The following is an 8,077-nucleotide window of genomic DNA, read 5'->3' on the forward strand; positions in this document are numbered from 1 at the left end:
ACCAGAACCAAAAAATCTGAGCACATCACTCCAGTCCTCAGGTCCTTACACTGGCTTCCACTTACATTTAGAATAGATTTTAAAGTATTGTTACTGGTTTATAAATCACTTCATGGCTTAGGACCGAAATACATTACAGATATGCTGATTGAATATAAACCAAGCAGACTACTCAGATCATTAGGATCAGGTCAGTTAGAGATACCAAGGGTTCACTCAAAACAAGGTGCATCAGCATTTATTTATTACACCACCTATAGCTGGAATCAGCTTCAAGACGAGATCAGATGTGCTTCAACAGTAGACACTTTTAAATCAAGATTAAAAGTGTCTTGATTTAGACACTTTTAAATCAAGATTAAAAACACATCTGTTTAACTCTGCATTTACTGAATGAGCGCTATGCTGCTTCACACTGACTGCACTTTTTATCCAAATCACTTTTACTCCTGTTTTATTCTTTTTAACATATTTTAAACTGTTTTTATTAAAATCACATTTATTTTCCTTAATTGTTATTTGTTTTTGTTATGATTTTATCGTGTTTCTTATTTTTCATATATATTTATTTTTCTCTTTTATAAACTGTTTTCTAATTTCTATGTAAAGCACTTTGAATGACCTCTGTGTATGAAATGTGCTATACAAATAAACTTGCCTTGCCTTGCCTTGCCTTTAATCCAACTACAGTAACGACAACTACAGTAACTACGACTACTGTAATACTCACAACTTACAAACAGTTTAAAATGTAACAATGTCACAGTAAAGCGATAGTGGTAATACCACTGGAAATGTTTTCAGTTGTTGGTCTTTTTAGGCCTCATTGTGAACACATTATATCACTCACAATGGATTGAATGTAGTCTTGCATTGTCATACAGCAATAAAAATGCAGAGTTTAGCAACCACTTTTGGACATGGTTTTAGACACTTTTTGAGTCATATAAAAGGACACAGTGACAGTGTTGCGTCCCATTTTGGGGGAATGCTGGTGTTTTCTCTCTCTCTCTCTCTCTCTCTCTCTCTCTCTCTCTCTCTCTCTCTCTCTCTCTCTCTCTCTCGTTTCTCACTCTTAGACACTTCCGGGATTACTGATTGGCTCGGGGAGACGTCAATCCTCCTTCGGCTTGACCTATCTGCAGCCGGCGGGTATAAAAGCACCAGGAAAAGAAGCGACGAGAGGCCCTTCCGCTTTGCCTTTTGTTGTTGTTGCCACGTTATTCCGGGTGTATGCTAATTGCTAATTCGACAAAGGATTTTTTTTGTTTGTTTGTTTTTTTTGTTGCTATTGTTGCACGTGACTCAGTTTGTCCTAGAGATGAGTGTTTGTAAGATTGTAAGATCACTCTTGTAACTCACTTTTGTAATTTTTATTTTCACTTCCTGACAGCGGTTACATACACTAGATAGACCGTGTTAGATATACATTATATCACATTTTATACTATATATATATATATATATATATATATATATATATATATATATATATATATATATATATATATATATATATATATATATTCAACAAAACAGATCATTTATTAATGATCATTATCATTTGTTATTGTCAACTATCTCTATTAACTATCTCTTAGCGAATGATTTATATTATAGTGGTTAACGCTCTGAGTTAAACAAATTTTAAGCCCCAGCAATGCCAAGCTGCCACTGTTGGGCCCTTAACCATGACAATTAACCCTCACTGCTCCAGATGTGCTGTATCTTGGCTGACAATCCACTCTGACCCCAACCACCAAAGTTAGGATATGCAAAGAAAGAATTTCACTGTGCCGTAATGTATGGGTGATAAAAAAAAACACTTGAGCCACCATTGCCACACATTAGAAAAAAGGAATTCGAGTATGTTTTATGATTATAAAAGATCATTAGCTTCAAAAATGCTGACTTACCGCCTATATCTGTTGCATCCAAACTATTTTAACAAGTCTTTCCTAACTATCCTACCCTTTGGTTGAATCAGCATTACGTTAACTTATCATGTAGATTGAAGAGAGCAACAGTGTAGACTTCAGAAACAAAACTTTGACAAAGGGTATTGTCTAATTTAATTGCCTTTCTGAACATAAAAAAGTGGCAGAAGAAGGCGGGGGCCTCGGCGAGCCAATCCCCAGACACGGAATCTGGCACTAGGGACATGGAATGTCACCTCGCTGGGGGGGGGGGAGCCTGAGCTGGTGCGGGAGGTTGAGAGATACCGACTAGATATAGTTGGGCTCACCTCCACACACAGCTTGGGCTCTGGAATCCAACTCCTTGAGAGAGGCTGGACTCTCTACTACTCTGGAGTTGCCCATGGTGAGAGGCGGCGGGCTGGTGTGGGCTTGCTCATAGCCCCCCAGCTCAGCAACCATGTGTTGGAGTTCACCCCGGTGAACGAGAGGGTCGTTTTCCTTCGCCTTCGGGTCGGGGATAGGTCTCTCATGGTCATTTGTGCTTATGGGCCAAATGGCAGTGTAGAGTACCCGACCTTCTTGGAGTGTCTGGAAGGGGTGCTGGAAAGTGCTCCGACCGGGGACTCCGTCGTTCTACTGGGGGACTTCAACGCTCACGTGGGCAGTGAAAGTGACACCTGGAGGGGCGTGATTGGGAGGAACGGCCCCCCCGACCTGAACCCGAGTGGTGTTTTGTTATTGGACTTCTGTGCTAGTCACAGTTTGTCCATAACGAACACCATGTTCAAGCATAAGGGTATCCATCAGTACACATGGCACCAGGACACCCTAGGTCGGAAGTCGATGATCGACTTTGTGGTTGTTTCATCTGACCTCCGGCCGTATGTCTTGGACACTTGGGTAAAGAGAGGGGCGGAGCTGTCAACTGATCACCACCTGGTGGTGAGTTGTATCCGATGGCAGGGGAGGAAGTTGGACAGACTTGGCAGACCCAAACGTACTGTGAGGGTCTGCTGGGAACGTTTGACAGAGTCTCCGGTCAGAGAGATCTTCAACTCTCACCTCCGGCAGAGCTTCAATCAGATCCCGAGGGAGGTTGGAGACATTGAGTCCAAGTGGACCATGTTCTCCACCTCCATTGTCGACGCGGCCGTTCGGAGCTGTGGCCGTAAGGTCTCCGGTGCCTGTCGTGGTGGCAATCCCCGAACCCGGTGGTGGACCCCGGAAGTAAGGGATGCCGTCAAGCTGAAGAAGCTGTCCTATCGAGCCTGGTTGGCTCGGGGGACTCCGGAGGCAGCTGATAGGTACCGAAAGGCCAAGCGAGCTTCAGCCCGGGTGGTTATAGAGGCAAAAACTCGGGTCTGGGAGGAGTTCGGTGAGGCCATGGAGAAGGACTATCGGTTGGCCTCGAAGAAATTCTGGCAAACCGTCCCGCGCCTCAGGAGGGGGAAGCAGTGCCCTGCTCACACTGTTTACAGTGGGAGTGGGAATCTGCTGACTTCGACTGGGGACATCCTCGGACGGTGGAACGAATACTTCGAGGATCTCCTCAACCCCACCGACATGTCTTCCACTGAGGAAGCAGAAGGTGGGGGCTCAGTTGTGGACTCGTCGATTCCCCAAGCTGAGGTCACTGAGGTAGTTGAGAAGCTCCTCAGTGGCAAGGCACCGGGGGGTAGATGAGATCCGCCCTGAGTACCTCAAGTCTCTGGATGTTGTGGGGCTGTCTTGGTTGACACGCCTCTGCAACATCGCATGGAGGTTGGGGACAGTGCCTCTGGACTGGCAGACTGGGGTGGTGGTCCCTCTGTTTAAGAAGGGGGACTGGAGGGTGTGTTCCAACTATAGGAGGATCACACTCCTCAGCCTCCCCGGAAAAGTCTATGCCAGGGTACTGGAGAGGAGAATTCGGCCGATAGTCGAACCTCGGATTCAGGAGGAACAATGCGGGTTTCGTCCCGGTCGTGGAACACTGGACCATCTCTATACCCTCGCCAGGTTGCTGGAGGGTTCATGGGAGTTTGCCCAACCAGTTCACATGTGTTTTATGGATTTGGAGAAGGCTTTCGACTGTGTCCCTCGTGGTGACCTGTGGGGGGTGCTCTGGGAGTATGGGGTCCGGGGCCCTCTGTTAAGGGCTGTCCGGTCCCTATATGACCGGAGCAGGAGTTTGGTTCGCATTGCCGGCAGTAAGTCAGACTTATTCCCAGTGCATGTTGGACTCCGGCAGGGCTGCCCTTTGTCACCGGTCCTGTTCATTACTTATATGGAAAGGATTTCTAGGCGCAGTATGGGGCCGGAGGGGGTCCGGTTTGGGGACCACAGGATTTCGTCTCTGCTTTTTGCAGATGATGTTGTCCTGTTGGCTTCCTCAAACCAGGACCTTCAGCATGCACTGGGACGGTTTGCAGCCGAGTGTGAAGCGGCGGGGATGAGAATCAGCACCTCCAAGTCCGAGGCCATGGTTCTCAGTCGGAAAAGGGTGGCTTGCCCCCTTCAGGTTGGTGGAGAGCTCCTGCCTCAAGTGGAGGAGTTTAAGTATCTTGGGGTCTCGTTTACGAGTGAGGGAAGGATGGAGCGGGAGATCGACAGGCGGATTGGTGTATCTTCTGTAGTGATGCGGTCGATATACCAATCTGTTGTGGTGAAGAAAGAGCTGAGCCACAAGAGCTGAAAGAGCTGAAGCTCTCTATTTACCGGTCGATCTACGTTCCTACCCTCACCTATGGTCATGAGCTTTGGGTCATGACCGAAAGGACGAAATCCCGGATACAGGCGGCCGAAATGAGTTTCCTCCGCAGGGTGGCTGTGCGCTCCCTTAGAGATAGGGTGAGGAGCTCGGTCACTCGGGAGGAGCTCAGAGTAGAGACGCTGCTCCTCCACATTCGAGAGGAGTCAGCTGAGGTGGCTCGGGCATCTGTTTCGTATGCCTCCTGGACGCCTCCCTGGGGAGGTGTTCCAGGCATGTCCAACCGGGAGGAGGCCCCGGGGAAGACCTAGGACACGCTGGAGGGACTATGTCTCTCGGCTGGCCTGGGAACGCCTCGGTATTCCCCCGGAAGAGCTGGAGGAAGTGTCTGGGGAGAGGGAAGTCTGGGCATCCCTGCTTAGACTGCTGCCCCCGCGACCCGGCCCCGGATAAGCGGTAGAAGAAGAGAAGAGAGAAGAGAGAGAGAGAGAACATAAAAAAGCAGATGAAGCTGTTTAAATGTGTAAGAAACACATCCTTTCCTCAATCTCAAATGTCCTTCTTTACCTTTTCTCTGAGTGGAATTTTGTTACTTCATTCTACTTACTACCAAGCTGATATGATTCTGTAAAGTTTCTGATTCTCAAAACTTGTTTTGAAAGTGCACCTTTATTTTACACATATGACAGATCTCCCTCTTACATGAGGAAATAAACAGGGTTATGGAATTTTTAACTGATCAAAACTGTTTGGGAAGTCAGTTTAGAGCCCGATTTAGATTTAGAGCTCAAAACGTACTAAACAGATATAAGAGTTTAGAAATAAATGTAAGGAAATGAAATCTGAAATTCTGCTCTGGTGTGTCATGTTCTCACAGTCTTCTCATAATCACTTGATGCACTCACCAACACAGCGGGAAATGTTTGATATATAATAAGAATAATATACAAAGGGATTAATTATAAATATAGCTGCAAGCAGCGATGGTGGGCCCTCGCACGTTTTTTTATGACTATACGGTGCCTCCCAGAAAACAATGCACGGTGGGCAAGTGCATCAATTGTAAATATCAGTGGACTATTTCAGTAAATATCAGTGGACTATTTTATGTTGTTACTGACCCATTTGGGAACTGTAGGTAAAAGAAACCCCACATTTTAGACAAACGGGGGCGCTACTGAGCCACTTAAGAGACACACCTTTGTCTGACCTTTTTGTCCACACTTAACAGCCGACAAATGTGATGTTTGTGTCAAATTTCAAGTTAATATAAGCACGCCAAAAGCCTTAAATATGCCTGAAATAAAAGTAAAATTTGACACGATGCCATGGCAACGGTGTTTGAGATATCAAAAATCTGTTCGCAATTTCGCATCTCTAATATCTCTGCGTCATGGTGGCCAAGTCTGGTTTCAATTGCATGAACCCTCTAGGAGGAGCACTTCCTGGGGCCTGTTGATGGCGCTATACCCGGGACTCACAATAAGCACATCGATGCGATCGGAATACTTGGCCGAACATACACACCACGTGTCATCACAATAAGACATTTTTTGCCTTAGATATTAGATATTTCTTGTTTCTCTGAATTCGCCATAATTTAGTCACCTCGCCATGGCAGCACTGTTCGAGATATCAAAAATCCCTTCAGAATTTAGCAAGTGCAATGTCTCGGCATCATGTTGACCACTTTTGGTGTCAATCGCATGAATGTCCTAGGAGGAGTATTTAGAAGTTCACCACATGCAACTGTTGTGACTGACACACTTCCTGGTGCCTGTTGGTGGCGCTATGTCTGAGATTCACAATAGGCACATCGATGCCATTGGAATCCTTGGACGAACATACACACCGCATGTCATCCCAATAAGACATTTTTTGCTTTAGATATTAGACATTTCCTGTTTCTCTGAATTTGCCATAAATTTGTCGCCTTGCCATGGCAGCACCATTTGAGATATCAATAACCCCTTCGGAATTTAGCAAGTGCAATGTCTCAGCATCATGTTCACCACGTTTGATGTCAATCGCATGAATCCTCTAGGAGGAGTATTTAAAAGTTCATTGCATGCAACTGTGAAAAAATCCACCTTTGTTACTGACAGACTTCCTGGGGCCTGTTGGTGGCGCTATACCCGGGACTCACAATAAGCACATCGATGCGATCGGAATCCTTGGCCAAACATACACACCTTGTGTCATCACAATAAGACATTTTTTGCCTTAGATAGAAGACACTTCCTGTTTCTCTGAATTCGCCATAACTTAGTTGCCTCGCCATGACAGCACCATTCGAGATATCAAAAATCCCTTCGGAATTTAGCAAGTGCAATGTCTCGGCATCATGTTCACCACGTTTGGTGTCAAATCGAATGAATGTCCTAGGAGGACTATTTAAAAGTTCACCGCATGCAATTATCCAAAATGAAATAATCCAAAATGGCTGACTTCCTGTTGGGCGGAGCTCATAGTTTAGAGTGCGAGAGTTGTTCGGGTCGATGAGATCTATACTCTCGTACATGTGCATACAAAATTGCCAGATCTGTGCACAAATGTTTGTTTTTGCATTACAGGGGGCGCTACAGAGCCCCCCTGCCACACCCGTATTTCAGCTTTTGCCCAAGCCTAGCGTCGCTCGACTCTGACGTGTGTGCCAAATTTCAAGAGTTTTCAAGCATGTTAAGGGACCCCAATTGGCCAATGTGTGCAATAATAATAATAATAATAATAATAATAATAATAATAATAATAATAATAATAATAATAATAATAATAATAAACCAGAGCAAAAACAATAAGGCTTCGCACCATCGGTGCTCGGGCCCTAAATAATAATAATAATTCAATTCAATTTAAGTTTATTTGTATAGCGCTTTTTACAATAGACATTGTCTGAAAGCAGCTTTACAGAACATAAACATAGAGCAGAAGGTAAACATAATTAATGATAAAGGATAAACATAAACAAATAATAAAAGAAAAAGAATTAACAGAATAAAAAATTAAAGATTATTATTAGATATATATATTTCACAATGTGTATGTATTTATCCCCCTATGAGCAAGTCTGAGGTGACTCAGGCAGCAGTGGCAAGGAAAAACTCCCTTAAATTGGTAAAGGAAGAAAGATTGAGAGGAACATATGGGTGACACTGGGGTGTGATTGTTGGGAGCTATCTAATAATACCGCTCTATCTAATAATAATAACTAGAACAGTACTTTTCCTAAAGAAAATGTGAATGTGCTTGCACGTGGCAAGTTCCCCTCATCGTGCTGAGTGTTTTGATATGTCACATGTCCATGTTGTGCTAAATTTTTGATTTCGCTTATTTTGGGGGCGGGGCTACACGTGACGTCAGTTCCCCTCATTGTGCTGAGTGTTTTATGTTGTGTAACTGAGATATGGCTTCTTTATATTGCAATATGGTTCATAAGGTGCACTACATGGTTGCTAGGGTATGGCTACAC

Source organism: Tachysurus fulvidraco, chromosome 21 (assembly GCF_022655615.1).
Source record: "Tachysurus fulvidraco isolate hzauxx_2018 chromosome 21, HZAU_PFXX_2.0, whole genome shotgun sequence".
Classification (NCBI taxonomy): domain Eukaryota; kingdom Metazoa; phylum Chordata; class Actinopteri; order Siluriformes; family Bagridae; genus Tachysurus; species Tachysurus fulvidraco.